Here is a 16,947-nt window from a genome sequence, read left to right as displayed (position 1 = left end):
GGTTCCATGACTCAGGTCTGCATAACAAATGAGCACTTCAAGTAAGCTCTTCAATTGATTCAACAAATCATCATTGACGTCAGTAGTGTAAATTCTGGAAAAGCCATACTCCAAAAGCTGACCCCTGTCTGGAGTGTGCAGATACACAAGTAAAGTAACCTCATGGTGAAAGTCATGGTACAGTCATGGTGCAGACTGGGAAAACTGAATTGTCATGTAGCAAATTAAACAGATCTATAGAGAAATAGCTAGCATAGCGATGAAAGAAACCTATCTATGCTGTCTTGATCTGGAAATTAAGTTCATATTCTAATTGCCTCTGGAATAAATTGTGAAAGATAAAACACTATAAGATTTGAAAAGGTTCCTTCTCTTCGTTTCAAGTTTCATGTTTTCAAGGTTTCCCAAGAGCTTTTCTTTATGTTCCTAAACGTTTTATTTTTCCGGTTGTTTCCAAGGCTTATTCATGTGTTCAGGGTTTCTCAATGTCCTCCCCACCTCGTGAACACCGAAGTCTCTCTCTCTGCCCCGCCTACGGGTTCTTGATCTCAGCCTACTGGGGTTCCCAGGTGTCTCAGTCTCTCGGGATCGCCGAGTCGCCCTTCCTCTCGAGTTCCTCGTGCCTCCCTCTAAAGTTCCCAAGGTCTCTCGAGTCATTCCTGGCTCTCGCGTTTTCAGGTTTTCCTGCGCCATCAGGTGCCAGCTATCGGGATGGGGTGGTCCTGTAGTGACTGCTTCAGGCATGTGCGGGGCATCAGAGAGCATTGGGCTCTAAGGTTTTTAGACCACCAGAATTGTTTATTGTTGATTAACAACAGTTATCAATGGTCTAACAGCTCCTTTCGTCTTTCTCGAGCGACTCGCTCTTTGTAATGTGGTTTCCTGTGCTTTCTGTTTAAGTTTGTTATGTTAATTTTCATAGGCTCCGGGATTCTGTTATTTTATTGTTGAAGCAGATGCCCGATCAGCTCCAACCGGACAGCTCTCATTTTGTGAATGATCCCTCTGACGGTGTCACTTGGTCGAGCTACCTCTGTAAAAGCTCTTGTTTCTGTCTCTCCATGGCCGTCTTTGCCTCCGAGATTGGCAGTGCACACCATGGCAATTGTCTACCAGCATCACTGAAGGACATCTTGGGCAAGTCTCTCATCGGGGACTTCTAGCGCACACAGGTTATGGTGCCTCAGGGGATGCGCATAGAGAGGGGGGTCCTGTCGCAACCACGGATTCGACAGCGCATCAGATTCGGCATTTACGATCGTGAATATGCAAGTGTCAGCTAGTTATTATTTCATTGTGATAGTATTTAACTCCATTCATTCCGTCGTAGAATTTGCCGAGTCTTGGACACAGTACAACAACTCTTTGCTGCCTGTTTGCATTCGGCCTTTGCTGAGAAATTGGCCAGTCAAGTCAATTGACTCTGAAGACTAGCGGTATTCGTTTTATTCTTAGTTGTTCTTTTCAGGCGCAGTGTAGGCTTAGTTCACCATTTGAGGGTTTTAGCTAACGGCCGTGTTTGGCCTCCTGTTTATTGTTTTCTTTCCCGTTTAACACTATTCTCAAAAAAGTCTGTGAAATATCAACCTGCTTCAGTGTCTCTGACTCCGCACTTGGGCCATATCTGAACCCGGTGACACAGAATGCGGGTAGAATTTAGGAATAGCATAGCTGTACTCACTGTGAATCGATTACACTGTCAACTTCCGTGTAGCCCGGAAGACAGACGAACAGATAAATCGGCAGATTATAGGCTGATGTAAAAACAACAGCGGAGCTGTAGCGTTTGAATAATCTGCCCAGAATAACTGGGACACCCTTACAGTCCCAGGCTTGATTGGACATTTTTTTTTACGCGTGTTCAGGAAGAAACAGTATGTAGATGGTGCACCGGGGAGAGAGACATACCCGATTGGCATTGGAATAGGGCCCAGCAAGATGAGTTTCACTGCGAGAGATTTAATGATCATAATTCTGGAGGTTGTCAGATGGTCGTTGAAGAGGACATGATGGGAACTGCATGTGGATGAACGTAAACTTAGGAATGCGAATTGCAGCCGAATTGGGCAGGAATCGTAGAGAGCGGTCTGAGAGCTGAATGTGTTGGTTAAATCCATGCCTGGCATGTGAGCGTCACTGACAGTCCAGCCGGTCAGATTTCAGGGCTTCCCTGTCCCTGTGAGGGAGGGAGAGAAGTCTGGTGACATTCAGGAGCTCAGAGTAATGGGAGATATTGCATTTTTTTAAAAATAAAAACCGTCATATGTCCTGTTTAGCAGCACAAATTGGATGGATCTAGGGGGAAAACATAGTACTACGGAAACAGCAGCACCACTCCAGGACAAAGGCGGGAGTGTTTGCATAGTTAGAAGGTGAGATACAAAATGAACACTTTTCATTGGTGTTTACCAAGGGAAACGTCAGGGAGGAAAGCGAGATCAGGAAAGGGTAGGCTGATATTCTAAGATGTGTTGATTCTAAGGAGGAGATTGTGTTGGGTCTCTCAAAGAGTGTTAAGGTGGGTAAATCCTTCGGGGGGGTTTAGTCCATTGGGGGCCACAGACCACATGCATGCAGACATGCAGTTTCAACTGGCATCATGGTCAACAGACACAGAGTGAACCGGGGGGACTCTTCCTGTGCTGTACTGTTCACTGTTTATTGATGAATGATCACAGCACCATTGGGCAAAGGATCAAATGGAGAGAGTGACGAAACCCTTATTTCTGCTTTGACTGTGGTTCTCATCTGGGACACATAGCCTGCCGAGCTGATGGGAACAACCATTCAGTGTGTTCAAAGAGGAACTGGACAGGTCCTTCGAGGAAATAGCATGCCGAGCTGTGGGAAGAGACTGGGAAATGGACAGTAGGAATGTAGTACCAAAAGCTTGTATATAATACATTGGTTTACTAGTCTACCCCATTCCACAGTGATCTTTTGTCCACTAATGGTCTGAAAAACTCAGTGTAGTCTCCAGGAGACTTCTAATCTACCCAAGTGTATATGGTCAGTTCGTGTAATAAGGACACACTTCTGTAAAGGTCTGCCACTACCTTCCAAGCACACTGAGCTGCCGGAGCACAACACAGGTCAGTAAAGACACAGACCAGCACAAGACTCTGATACAAGTACAAAGTTTTATCAAAACGTTCCACCGATGACAAAAGCACAGCACTCTACCTTTGACCTATAGACATCATCAGCATCTTACGGTAAGGGCAAAAGCATTTAAAACACGAGGCACCGCACTGTAAGAAGATACATCTTTACAACAGCCCGCACCGCTCTGTAAGGGCACAGACCTCTACAACTGTTGGCAGGAAGTTATTAAGACACAGGCCTTGATAATCGTTGATACAAAGACTTTCACAGTGACTGACCAGTACTGAAGTGACAGAGATTGTTATTATACGTAGACACTTAACTGGCTTTGCGCTGTGTAATCAGAGAACTGTAGCATTCCTGGAAATATCTTACATTTAACAATAATAAACCCCACTTTGTTCTCCACTCTATGACAGGGACACAGACCCCAGCAACCACAATACAACTCTGTGGGGACACAGTTTTCCAGTAGCATCCATTTGCTGTACAGATAAAGACAGACATGACACAGTGAAGACACGATCAAACACAGACCAAACTCCGCACACTGTACACCAGCCACTTGCAACACTGAAAACACACAGAACAAAGTAATTTGCAATATATAGACCTTCGGTACGGGGACGTAGACCTATAAAATTCTTAGCGCTGTGTGAGTGCACACAGACCTGAACCCACCTTACATTGTACTCCACCGTTGAAGACTAGTACAACCCCAGCGCTTCAAGCACTGAAACTTGTACAACCCTGATAGTGGAGAGCAATACGTGGCCACGGTCAATCACCTCCCTCCAACTGGGATTCTTTCAGGATGGAAGAGAGATTTCACGAAGAGGAAACTAGAGATATTGTGTGCTTCACTTTGCAGAGGTTTTTTAAGTTTCAGCAGGAGAAAAAGGAACAGAAAGGTAGGAATGTTATAGAATGTTGTAAAAGCAACAGATAGTGTGTGACTGTAGTTTCCACAATGTTGACTGGGTTCGTACTGTAGAGGCTTAGAGGAACAGAATTTGTTCGCACCCCGGAACGACTTACCAACATTCACAGCCAATTCTACGCAAGTTTGTGCAAATGTCTTTTCGAACGTTGACAAACTTGTGTAGATGTACAGAGATTATCCTGACTGGTTGCATCATGATCTGTATGGAAACACCAATGCCACTGAGTGAAGTGGACCGTAAAAAGTTGCGGATGCAGCCAGTCCAGCATAGGTAAAGCCCTCCCCACTATGAGCACAGCTGTACGGAGCATTGCCGAAGGAAAGCAGCATCATCATCAAGGACCCCATCATCCAGGCGATATTCGTTTCTCGATGCTGCCATCAAGAAATTATGCGAGCCCTCACGTCCGATAGTACCAGGTTCAGGAATAGCCATTACGCTTCAACGATCAGGCTTTTAAAACAGGGGATAGTTTTACTCACCCTAAGGATGAGCTCACAATATAACTCTGAAAATCGTCTTCTCCAGATAACCATGAAATACAGAATCAAACAGCAACAATATCGTTGAATGAAAAGTCATCACCTCTCGCACGCAAGGAAAAAGAATTGGAACTCGCAAACCCCAAAATCCCAACGCCACCCTCGCACAACTGTAAGTGATCTCCCACCCGTACACAACATCTGAAATATCAAACCTCTAATCCCCAAGTTCCTCCTACACAGAAAACAGCGTCAATATACATCAAACACCTAACACCTCCCCCGCACATAAAAATCTAACAGATCTAACACGGCTAACACAGGAAAAAAAAAAAACGCCAACAAGAATATTAGCCTTCAACACCACCCCCACTCAGAAAGTAGCAAATAGCCAAGAACGTAAACACAGAGAAAAAAAACCTTAAGGAGACCAATATAAATTACCGTCCGCACTAACTATCTTGCATATCTTCGAACTTCGAAAATCAGCGAGGAAGTCACGGAGTCCTGCCGTGGGGCCTTCATAGACGAAGACTGGGCTCTTTCTCTTTGCTGGAGGCGGCCTCCCGACCTCCTGGCCGACGCACCCTCCCATGGGGAGTGACCAAAATTGTCACATACAAAACGGGCACCTCACTTGACAGAATAAAGAAACAGGTTCCACCGAGACTCGAACTCGGATCGCTGGATTCAGAGTCCAGAGTGCTCACCATTACACCATGGAACCACAGGTATTTACTGTGAACGATCGTAAGAAACTGAATCGCAAGCTAGCGTGTAGTGACACGTGTGAACTTTGACAATAAATTTATTTTAAACATTGCACTTCCTAGAGCAGGTTTCGTGAGGAGAGATTGAGTATGACAAGAGCTTTTCTCTTTGTAGGGAAGCAGGATCGGTAACAAAAAAAAACATAAAAAAAAAACAACTGGAAGAGACCAATATAAACTACCGTCCACACCACCAATCACATATGCCTCATAATTTCGAAAACAGCCTCTGTCAGCGTCAAGCAGAGCGACAGCTCAAACTCAGTCCTTCCGTGGGGCCTCCCTCCACCGAGACCCGACCTGCCGACCTTCGGGCAAAGCGGCCCTTCGACCTTCCCCCCCCCGACGCGGAGTGATCAAAATGTTCACGAACATTCCAGTATGTTCACAAATGGACACGTCACTTGGCAGAACCAGGAAATAATTTCCACCGAGACTCGAACTCGGATCGCTGGATTCAAAGTCCAGAGTGCTCACCATTACACCATGGAACCACAGGTATTCGCTATGAACGACCACAAGAAGATGCATCTTAGGGTAGTATGTGGGAACACGTGTAAATTTTGACAGTAAATTTAAGTTGAACTTCATAAATGATGTGTTGTGAGGACATGTTGAGGATGGGAATAGTTTTCTCTTTGGAGAGAAGCAGGATGAGAGGTGACTTAAAAGAGGTATATAAGATGCTGGAAGGCAAATATCGAGTAGACAGAGTATTTGTCTGGGAGCGGAAGTGGCAAAACCGAGTTTAGATAATTTCAAGGTGATAGAGGAATTTAAAAAAATGGAAAATGCTTTAGATAATTTGTTATACACAGAAAATGAATGGCATTCGCATCTAGGGGTAGTGTCAGAAGCAGATATATTCGAGACATTTCAGAGACCTTGCACTGGGGCATGAGCCTTGCAACTGATGATTTTCTGTGGGAAACTATTTTGACAGCCGTCATTGCCAAATAAGGACACAACCTTGGGGTATTTATTAATCTGAGGGCAATCTGATGAGAACTCTGTTTGTCAGGAAACGGGGAGAGTGGAGACTGTGAGCTGCTGAGATTGGGTAAACTCACATCTGACCTGTGGGATTCATTTAAAGTTGAGCAGTTCAGTAATGTTGAAAATTCAGCCAAAAAGGAAAATGAATCTTGAGGAAAGTTTAGGAAGTGGATATTGGACAATGCCCTCGATAAATATACAGCAATATGCAAATTAAACAGAGAATCTGTAGTGCCGAATGATGCTGGTGAGTGGGAATGATTTAGCAAAGCAAAACTGGGGAAATACCAATGCAATTTGCACACACATTAAAAACAAGAGGGACATCACAGAGCAGGTCGGAAAGTAGAACAACTCAGGGGCAGAGGAGAGAACGTATGCCTGGAGCCTGAGGAAGTGGGGAAAGCACGAAATGAATATTTCACGTCAGTATTCCTCAAACAAAAAGCGATGCAGTAAAGAATTTTCAGAAAGGATACTCTGCTATTCCAGTGCACGTTGACAACAAGCTGCGGGAGCGTTGGGACTCTCACCAGGACTGGATGGGATACATCCCCGGCTATTGAGTGAATGAGGCAAGATAGCAGATATCTGGAAACTTCACAGAGATCTTTGTAGTCTCTTTTTAATTGCACATTTTTTTATTTCAAAAGTACTTTATCCAAAAATAAAATTATGCACAATAAACCATTCAATAACTCTCAATCCTTCAGAGGTGTTTCCATTCCAGGCTCCATATTTGCACTTTTAGCCACCCAAGTGGCTGTCTGTTGTTTACTCTTTCCACACCATATTTGAGGGGCATACTCCCCGCTCCCGACCCCTCCCACTCCCGCGGGAGAAGAACCCTAAACAGTGCTCCATCCCCACCGGGCCCTTGCGGTGGCTGCACCGAGTTTCAGTGCGTCCCTCAGCACGTACTCCTGCAGCCGAGAATGTGCCAGTCGGCAGCATTCTCCCAAGGACATCTCTACGTTCTTGTAGACCATCAAGTTTCGGGCCGAGCAAAGAGCGTCTTTCATTGAGTTGATAATCTGCCAGCAGCACCGGATGTTGGTCTCCGTGTGCGTCCCCGGGAACAGCCCGTAGATCAGAGAGTCCTCTGTTACACAGCTGCTGGGGATGAAGGAGGGATGAAGGAGGGATTTGACTGAGAGAGCCCCTCTCACCGCCAGCCAGGCGAGGTCCTGGTGCCTGTTGGTGAGATCTGGCGATGGGCCTCCAATTCCTAATGTTCTCCCTTTCCCCTTCTGATTGTAGATGAGGGTGATGATGCCCTTCCTCATGGACTCTGACTTGCAGCCGGCCAGAAGCATGGCGTTGTACACTTCCAGCAGGTCTGGGCCCATCCAGTTCCACAGAACCGAGTACAACTCAGCCGGTAAGCCGTCGCTTCAGGAGTTTTACTCGACTCAAAGGAGCGGACGGAGCCTGTCAGCTTGTCCAGGGTCAGTGACTGGTCCAGACTCTCTCGCATGCCGTCGTCTAAGACCTCTGATAGCGGTCAGGAAGCTGCGAGAGGCTGTTGAGTCTGTGAACTTTTCGCCGTGCAGACCGGCAGAGAAGGTCCTGCAGATCCTCAATATGTCGGTCTGCGAGGGCGGAACTGAGCCGTCCTCTTCCATAAGGTTGTGGATCACAGAGCTCCCCCTGTGCACCTTCTGGAAGAAGAAGAGTGAGCACGTCTCGTCCTGCTCCACGGTTTGGACCCTTGATCGGAAGATGATCTTGGAGGATTCGGCGGCGAGGTGCTGGGCTTGCCGGCCCTTCACCTCTCGCAGTTCCTCCCTGATATCCACCCCGTTCGACTGGAGAAGGAAAAGTTGCTGCAACTCTCTCTGGAATTTACACAGTTCCTACTGCTCCTGCCTTGCTTTCTGGATACCCCTGCCCATGAAGAACCTGTTGATGTTCTCCTTGATGGCTTCCCACCAGAGAACCGGGGAATCAAAGAAGGCTTTCAAGGTTCTCCAACCTCTATCCTCCCTCTCTAGTTCCTCGATGTTCTCTGGGATCAGCAGCTTTACGTTCAGCTTCCACGCAGAGTGAGGAATGATCCGACAGAAAGCAGCTCGGGGACTGATCGAGTCACATGGAACTATGGGAGACACCTCAGTACTCCAAACATTTGCAACGTTATTGAGCGATGGTGGTATAGTGGTGAGCATAGCTGCCTTCCAAGCAGTTGTCCCGGATTCGATTCCCGGCCATCGCAGGTTGTACAATTTAGAGTACTTAACAAATAAACCTCTGACATAGACACGATCTACGTAGAACTGCAAGGGCCAATTAATCACGGTGTGAGTGTAAAATTGATTCATTAATTATCATTCACTGTCTCGTGCATTAGGAATGGAATTAACATCCCTCAAGAGTTTCCCGTTAAATCCTTTTCAGAATCTATTGCATATTCTACAAGAAAGGACACTTCACAGGAAGGATCGGCAGAATTTGTAAAGCGTTGCCGGCCGGGTTGTTGCCTGATTAAAGTGTTTGAGCTGGTTTGCCTTCTTTGGAGTGTTAGAGCCTGAGAGGAAATTGACCGAATTATGAAGTATAAAGCTATGAGAGACATAGATTGGGCAGATAGTCAGGATTGGTTTCCTAGGGTAGGAATTTGAAATTCTAGCGGGGACGAAATTTAATGTTGAAGTGGGCGAGCGTTTAAAGAACTAAGAACATAAGAAATAGGAGTCGGCCATTCGGCCCATCGAGCCTGCCCCGCCATTCAATAAGATCATAGCTGTTCTGTCCTTAAACTCAGCTCCATCTACCCTCCTTTCCCCATAAACCTTAATTCCATAACTATGTAAAAACCTATCTAACTACATCTGAAATATATTTAGTGAAGAAGCTTCAACTGTTTCCCTGGGCAGAGAATTCCACAGATTCGCCACTCTCTGGGAAAAAACAGTTTCTCCTCATCTCCGTCCTAAATCTTCTCCCCTGAATCTTGAGGCATTATCCCCTAGCTGTAGTCTCACCTAGCAATGGAAACAACTTTTCTACTTTTATCGTATCTATCCCTTTCAAAAGTTTGTATGTTTCTATAAGATTCCCTAATATTCTTCTGAATTCCAGTGTGTATAGTCCCAGGCGACTCAATCTCTCCTCATAGGTTAACCGCTTTATCGCTCGAATCCTGGTGAACCTCCTCTGCACTGCCTCCAAAGCCAGTATAACCTTCCCCAAATATGAAGACCAGAACTGCATACAACACTCCAGGTGCGGCCTTACCAGTACGCTGTGTAGTTGCAGCATGACCTTCCTGGTCGTGAATTCAATCCCTCTATCAATGAAGGCCAACATTCCGTTTGCCTTCTTAATAACCTGTTGTACCTGCAAGCCAACTTTTTGCGATTCATGCACAAGCACTGACAAGTCCCTCTGCACAACAGCATGCTGCAATCTTTCACTATTTAAATAATAATCTGCTCTTCTATTATTCCTTCCAAAGTGGACAATCTCGCATTTACTAACGTTGTATTCCGTCTACCAGACCTTGGCCCACTCATTTAACATATCTATATCCCTCTGCAGGCTCTCCACATCCTCTGTACAATTTGCTTCTCCACTCAATTTAGTGTCATCAGTAAATTTTGCTACACTACACACAGTCCCCTCTTACAAATCATCAATATAAATGCTAAACAGCTGCGGGCCCAGCACCAACCCCTGCGGCACCCCACTCACCACTGACTGCCAACCAGAGATACATCCACTCAGACCAACTCTCTGCCTTCTATTGGTTAACCAATCCACTATCCATTCCAATACACTTCCTCCGACTCCAGGCATCTGTATCTTATTTATAATTGTCTTGTACAGCAGCTTATCGAACGCCTTCTGGAAATCCAAGTATACGACATCCACCTGTTCCCCTCTATCCGCTGCACTCATTATTTCCTCAAAGAACTCCAGTAAGTTTGTCAAACAGGTCTTGTTCTTTCTGAATCCATGCTGCGTCTGTCTAATGGAACCACTCCTTTCTGAATGTTTTGCTATTTCTTCCTTAATGAAAGCATCAAGCAATTTCCCGACTACAGATGTTAAGCTAACTGGCCTAACTGGCCCGTCCTTTGCCTACGTTCTTTTTCAAAAAGTGGCGTGACATTTGCTGTCTTCCAATCCGCTAGCGACCTGCCCAGAGCGTGGGAAATGTTGGTAAATGATTGGCAACACGTCTGATGTAACTTCCGCCAATGTCATGCCCTCAGCACCCTGGGATGCCTCCCATCAGGACCAGGACTTACCTATCCTCAGGCGCTCTAATTTGCTCATCACTATCTCTTTAGTGACAGTGATTTTATCAAGGTCCTCGCCTCCCATTTCGTCCATAACGTCATTCTTTGGCATATTAGTCCTGTCCTCCACCGTGAAGACCGACACAAAATAGTCGTTCAATACCTCAGCCATTTCCTTATCACCCAAAATCAATTTCCCCTTCCCGTCTTCCAAGGGACCTACGTTGACTTTAGCCACCCTACTTTTGTTGGCTGTTTTTATATTTTGTGCTAATTTACTTTCATACTCTATCTTCCCTTTCCTTATTTCTTGTTTAGTTGTTCTTTGTTGCTTTTTAAAGTTTTCCCAACCTTCCAGTCTCCCACTACTCTTTGCGACTTTGTACACATGAGCTTTTAATTTGATACTATCTTTTATTCCGCACACTTACTCTCCTTACTTTTGATTGGAATATACTTTTGTTGAGCACTGTGAAAAACCTCTTTAAAAGTATTCTACTGTTCCTCAACTGTCCTACCAAATAGCCCGTTCCCCCAACCCACATTCGACAGCTCCTCTCTCATCCTTTCGTAGTCTCCCTTGTTCAAGCATCATACACTAATTTTAGATCTAACTGTTTCATCCTCCATCTGTATGCGAAATTCAATCATACTATGATAACTCTTTCCAAGAGGATTCCTGTTCGTTAATCGTTAATCTTACCTGTCTCATTGCACAGGACTAGATCTAAGATAGCATTTTCCCTTGTAGGTTCACTAACATGCTGCTCAAGAAAGCCATCATGGATGCATTCTATGAAGTTCTCCTCAAGATTTCCTTCACCAACCTGATTCACCCAATCTATGTGGAAGTTAAAGTACCCCATAACAACTGCCGATCCATTCTTACAAACCTCTGTTGTTTCTTGGTTAATCGCCTCTGCCTCTGCAATATTTTTATTAGGTGGCCTGTAGACAGCTCCCACCAGTGCACCAGTGATTTGTTTCACTTTACTATTCTTAATCTCTACCCAGATAGACTCCACAATCTGCTCCGTAGATCTTATATCGTCTCTCAGAATCGCCCTGATCTCATCCTTATTCAAGAGCGCCACCCGACCTTCTTTGCATATCTTCCCGTATTACCTGATACCCTTGTATACTTAATCCCCAGTCATCCCCACCCTGCAACCAAGTTTCTTTAATGGCCACTAAATCACATGCCTTGGTACTGTTCTGTGCCACAAGTTTACTAACCTTGTTTCTAATAACTATGCCATTTAAAGAAGATGTGCGCGTCACGTTTTTAGACAGAGTGGGGCGGGTGCTTGGAACGGGCTGCCAGGTTCAGAGACGGAGGGATGTACGTTGTGTTTAGATAGGCTCATGAATATGTAAGAGTGGAGCGATATGGACAGAGGCCCAAAGAGAAAATCTACAGATGATGGAAATCCAAGCAACACAGAAAATTTTGGAATAACGCAGCAGGCCAGCCAGCATCTGTGGGAAAAAAATACAGTCGACGTATCGGAGCGAGTTCTATCATCCGAAATGGAGAAAAAAAAACGACGAAGAATCAGGGTTAGACGGTGAGGGGAGGGGAAGAAGAAACACGAGGTGATAGGTGAAACTGGCGGGGGGAAGGGTGGCTGGTAAATTAAGGACCTGAAACTTTGATTGATGAAAGAGATACTGGGCTGGAAAACAGGGAAGGAGAAGAGACCATGAAAGAAAGAAAAAGGGACAGAACACCAGAGGGAGGTGATGGGTGGGTAACAGATAATGTCAGGGAGGGAAAAGAGAATCGGGCTTCGTGAAGGATGGGACATTACCAGAAGTTTGAGAAATCGATGTTCATACCATCAGGTTGGAAGCTACCCAGCCGAAGATAATGTGTTGTTGTTCCTCCAAACTGAGTGTGGCTTCATCACGACAATACAGGAGGACATGCGCTGTCATGTCGGAATTGGAATGGGAAGCGGAATTTAAATGCATGGGCACTGGGAGCTCTCGCTTGTTTTGGTGGAGGGAGTGTAGGTGCTCAGTGAAGTGGTCTCCAATCTGTATTGGGTCTCACCGATATACAGGAGGCTGCACCGGGAGGACTGGATGCAGTAGATGACACTAAAAGATTCACAGCTGAAGTGGTTCCTTACCTGGAAGGATTACTTGGGGCCCTGAATGATAACGAGGGCGGATGTGTCGGGGCAGGTGTAACACTTGTTTCACTTGCAAAGATAAGTGCCAAGAGAGATCAGTGGGAGGGACCAACGCACATGGGATCCCTGCAGAGAGCAGAACGTCGGGGGGGGGGGGGGGGAAGATGTGTTTGGTGGTGGGATCCCGCCGGAGATGGCGGAACTTACAGAGAATTGTGTGCTAGAGCGAAGGGTGGGGAGAGGTAGGTGAGGACAAGACGAACCCTCTGTCCGGGGGAGGGAGCGAGGATGGGGTGGGGGTAGACGTGAGCAAAATGGAAGAGATTCTGTTGAGAGCAGCTTTCATGGTGGAGGAAGGAGAGCCCCTTTCTTTGAAAAAAGACGATATCCCCTTTGTTCTTGAATGAAACGACTTACCCTGAGGGCAGATGCGGCGGAGACGGAGGAATTGAGAGAAGGGGCTAGCATTTTTACATGTAACGGGGTGCGAAGCGGTATAGTCCAGGTAGCTGAGAGAGTCTGTGTGGTTATAATAGACATCAGTAGACAACCTGTCTTCAGAGATAGAGACAGAGAGATGGAGAAAACGGAGGGAGCTGTCGGATATGGGACAGGTAAACTTTTGGGCAGGGTGGAAGTTGCAGGCAAAGCTGATGAAGTGGACGAGTTCCACATGGATGCAGAAAGAGGTAGATATGCAGTCATTTATATAGTGTAAGGAAAGTTAGGGAGCGACACCAGTGTAGGCTTGGAACATAGACTGTTCCACGTAGCCGACACACAGGCAGGCACAGCTGGGACCCATGCCAGTGTCCATGGCTCACATTGTGCTGAAAGGAAGTGGGAGGACAAGTTCCGCCAGACGGAGGTGAATGGTGGTGGAGGGGAGCTGGTTGGGTCTGGTATCCCGATGGAAGTGGAGAGCTTTGAGACCTTCCTGGTGGTGGGGCCGGGGGCGGGGGGCGGGGGGGGGCGGTGGGTTGCTGGACGTGTATTGGGATTGGACATCCATAGTAAAAATAAAATGAACGAGGACATATGTGGGATGAAACCAATTCGACTACAACTGAATGATCGAGGACCCAAAATTAAATCAAAACCACGACATTAGACCCGATAAGTACGTTAGTTCCAAGGATGTCGCTGGAGGAAACACACACTTATAGTCAAAGAGAAGTGGATATTATACGCTCCTGACAGAAAGCTATCATACCCCCGGATATTCTCTCATTTGCCTTCTTCTATCCGGCTGAAGGTACAAGACAGCACGTACTACAGGCTCGTGGATAGCTTCAACCCCGCTGTTATGTCTGTTGAGTGGTGCCCAAGTACAATAAGATGGAGCCTTGATCTCACAATCTACCCCGTTACGATGCGGCACCTGATTATTTACCCGCACTGTGCTTTCTTTGTGGCCCTTACATTTTATTCTGCATTCTGTTATTGCTTAACATTGTTCTCTCTCTATTCACTGTTCAATGATCTGATCTCTCTGAACAGCGTGAAAGCGAAGCTTTTCACCGTATCTCGGTATGTGACAAAAATCATTTTAATTTCCACTGAACGTGATGCGACAGAGCAGGGAACGCCGGTCTCCGGACAGCTCAGCGCTTCCCGGTGGGCAATACAACGCGCAGCAAAAGCTGCTGGATCACCAGCGTCCCTGGGTGGGCTCGAACCACCAACCTTTCGGTTAACAGCCGAACGCGCTCACCGATTGCGCCACAGAGACAAGCGAGAAAAAGGCTTTAATAAATGGTCCATTCCGGCGTTGGAAGATGGTGACTAACAATCGATGCTGTGACTCGGCTTTTTACAATCTGAATGAATGGTTTGCATCAGAAGGTGACGGACAACATCAAACAGAAAACAGTGGAACCACATATTGGTCAGATTTAGAAGGGGAAATACCAAAGTAAGTTCCCAGTGCATCGCCAAAACATTCGGCCACGAGTACACACTCCTCAAAGAAGGACATTTTACATGGGATGTAATCACTGTGTCCCGGGACGGATGAGGACAGCATCGATCCCGGGGTCAGAGAAACAGGACTGCTCCTGAACTGAAAGCTGAAACAGCCGGAAATACTGCACAGTTTAGGCAGCGTCTGTGGAGGGAGAAACCGAGTTCACGTTTCAGGTCGATGACCTTTCACAGCTCCAAGCTCGCAGTCAGACGGAAGGAGTCTCCCGGAGTCTCTGCAGGGTGGCCTGAGCTGGGTGAAGGCATCGATTCCACTCACCCTCTCCTTTCTGACTCTTTGAACTGTAAACCTTAAATCGAGCACAAGAACAGCCTTTTTTTAACTTTTAAAATGTGGCAGAGGCAGATGAAGCAAATATTGTTCCACGTCACCGCGTGTTACGTCGAATAACTCTGTGATACAGAGTCGCTGAGGGGAGATTTCACAAAGCAGAAAACAAAGTGCCTCTCGGGTGACTCTCACTCCCGGGGTCACTACAGACCGACTGCTCCGTATCCCCAAAGAACCGATCACTTCAACTCCAAACTCGGACTTAACCTCTTTAACCTCCAGAAGTTTTCGGATGACTCCGCCATTGTTGGATGCATCAGCAAGGGAGATGAGGCTGAGTACAGGGCTACGGTAGGAAACTTTGTCATATGGTGTGAGCAGAATTATCTGCACTTAATGTGGAAAATGTTTTCCATACACCACATAATGTACTGGGTGGGCAGAGGAGTACATTCAGTCAGAGATTCATTCCTCTGAGATGCAACACTGAGCGTCATAGGAAGGCATTCCTGCTTGTGGCCATCAAAGTTTACAACTCCTCCCTTGGAGGATCAGACATCCTGAGCCAATAGGCTGGTCCTGGACTTATTTCATAATTTACTGTTATAATTTACATATTACTATTTAACTATTTATGGCTCTATTACTAGTTATTATTTACGGAACAACTGTACGAAAACCAATTTCCCCTGAGATTAATAAATTATGACTATGAGTATGACTATGACTATTTAACCCTTTTCAAATTACTTGGTAAATTCGAGTTGCAATTACATTTAATATGTAAACAGCAAAACCATTTCCCTGTCGGGGAAATTAACCCCCGTCCTCCCCGTGACAGACGGGGATACTAACCACTAAACGAGCGAGAAACCAATGCAAAAGTGCGATCTGTCGCTGGCATGTCCGGGTATAGTATAGCTTAAAGGGTCACCCCGGTGTTTGTTCGTTGACTATGGTATCGACGCTTTTACACAGACACTTCCTCCCGTCCGAACGGAGAGGGCTCGGAATCGTTTCCGATTCAGCGGATCAATGTGTAAAGCACTGTCCAGATGCGACGCACCCATTCCGGCCTGATTGTGTGTTGGGGTGAGGAGCATTCATCAGTAGAATTTATTGGCTGATTAACTGATGTAAGAAAATATTTTCCAGATTTTCCACTTTGCCCACATTGGTAAGTCTGATCACCTGGCTCGACTCCTACTCCCTAAGTATAGGCAGATGCTGAATTCTGCTGAATCAGTAGTGAGGATTAAAACGGGTATTGACAAGGGAGGTGCAGGGGCGCTTGCAGGACAGTTTTGAATCTGTGGACAGGACTGTATTCAGGGATTCATCTAAGAGCCTTAATGAGTACGCCACAGTGTCACTGACTTCATTAAAATCTGTGTGGATGAGTGTGTGCCTAGGAAACCATATTGTACATACTGGAACCAAAAGCCGATGAAACAGAAATGTCCATCTTCGACCATTGCACACATGTAATTTAAACTCTTTTGTCATTTCTCCTTCCATTATTCAACTGAAAGCCGGTGGATTCCCTTGTATCTCCAGCTTTAAAACGCACTGATAACTGATGAACAGCAGAAGATGGTTTCGATCCGGCGTCCTCGGGGTTATGGGCCCGTCACAGTTCCACTGCGGCACTCTGCTACATAGAGTCATTGGAATTGCTGTGCAATGAATGTTGTGCAATGTTTTTGAATTTCCCTAGGATACAACAACGGCTTCTCCCGCATGTTACAGGCTTATCCGCGCTTCAACGACGGAAATGAATGCCGAGCACAGAGCAATTTCCTCATCTGGGAATGAACCCGAGACTTCGTACATGTAAAGCATGTGCTCGCCCACTGAACTACATCTGCACAAGGACTGCTACATCTCTTTGCATCTCCAATTTTTGATATTTTCCCCGTTTAGAAAATATGCCACATTTATTTCTACTACTGAAGTGCATGACCATGCATTTCACAACATTGTATTTCATTTGCCACTCACTTGTCCATTCTCC

General features: G+C 46.0%; 4 non-coding genes across 4 annotated transcripts; 1 reads left to right on the top strand and 3 right to left on the bottom strand.

Annotated features, from left to right (window-relative positions):
• Positions 1-5,186: 5,186 nt before the first annotated feature.
• Positions 5,187-5,258, bottom strand: trnaq-cug (transfer RNA glutamine (anticodon CUG)). Its single transcript has one exon. It is a non-coding gene; the product is annotated as a tRNA-Gln (tRNA).
• Positions 5,259-5,723: 465 nt separating this feature from the next.
• On the bottom strand, positions 5,724-5,795 carry trnaq-uug (transfer RNA glutamine (anticodon UUG)). The gene has a single exon. It is a non-coding gene; the product is annotated as a tRNA-Gln (tRNA).
• A 2,645-nt stretch (positions 5,796-8,440) lies between these two features.
• On the top strand, positions 8,441-8,512 carry trnag-ucc (transfer RNA glycine (anticodon UCC)). The gene has a single exon. It is a non-coding gene; the product is annotated as a tRNA-Gly (tRNA).
• Positions 8,513-14,337: 5,825 nt separating this feature from the next.
• On the bottom strand, positions 14,338-14,411 carry trnan-guu (transfer RNA asparagine (anticodon GUU)). The gene has a single exon. It is a non-coding gene; the product is annotated as a tRNA-Asn (tRNA).
• Between the last annotated feature and the right edge of the window lie 2,536 nt (positions 14,412-16,947).

Source organism: Mobula birostris, chromosome 28 (genome assembly GCF_030028105.1).
Source record: "Mobula birostris isolate sMobBir1 chromosome 28, sMobBir1.hap1, whole genome shotgun sequence".
NCBI lineage: Eukaryota > Metazoa > Chordata > Chondrichthyes > Myliobatiformes > Myliobatidae > Mobula > Mobula birostris.
Note: the sequence above shows the minus strand (reverse complement) of the source record. Positions and strands in the feature narration are given on the sequence as shown.